Here is a 770-nt window from a genome sequence, read left to right as displayed (position 1 = left end):
GCCGGGAGCAGACGCCGCAGCAGCGAGGCCGGGGACCCGGAGCCGACTGCACAGGGGGAGGGAGGCCGGGCCGAGGGGGCGGGGCCTGGCCCGGCCACCTGACTCCGCCCCCGCCCGCCGCCCGCAGCCGCCCGGAAGCCCTCCCTCCACCCGGGCTTTGCCACCCGGTGCCGGCGGGCGGACGGGATCCACTCGGGACTTGAGGCTGCCCCAAGAGAGAGAGACAAGATCCCTTCGTTCTGGCGGTGGGTCCCGCCTGGAGTTGGCTGCGCGCGGGGACCCCCTCAGCGCCCTGTGTCAGGGCCCCGCCCCGCTCAGTGATGGGGGAGGACAAGGATGGGCAAATCCTCCCGGCCTGTTTCCTCCGAACGCTCAGACACTCCCACTCCCACCGAGCAGGATCGGCGCCCCCTACCTCCCGCAGACAGCGCGGACCCCGGGCCGCCGGCCCCAGCCCGGCGCTGTGGCCCCTCGCGCCCCGGAGCTGCATGACGGCAGGAGGAGGGACACTGAGGCCGAGATACGCGAACTGCGTGGCCCTTTCTCTCTGCTTTCCCCCTTCTCCCACCAAGCCAGAACGAGGGACCCTCTTAGGAGGGCCCACTCTGTGGCCTCACGTAGCCGTTTCTGCCCGAAGACTTTCCTTCTCCACCGCCCTGCCTTCCCACCTGGCACCATACCCGGTGGGCTGTGAGCCACGACCCCCACACACGTTGCCCCAGTAGCCTGATCAGAGTGGGCACTGCTGATTCCCTCTCATTGAAGAGAGA

The sequence above is a fragment of the Ceratotherium simum genome, chromosome 1 (assembly GCF_057802395.1).
Source record: "Ceratotherium simum simum isolate JZ-2026a chromosome 1, ASM5780239v1, whole genome shotgun sequence".
Taxonomy (NCBI): Eukaryota; Metazoa; Chordata; class Mammalia; order Perissodactyla; family Rhinocerotidae; genus Ceratotherium; species Ceratotherium simum.
Note: the sequence above shows the minus strand (reverse complement) of the source record.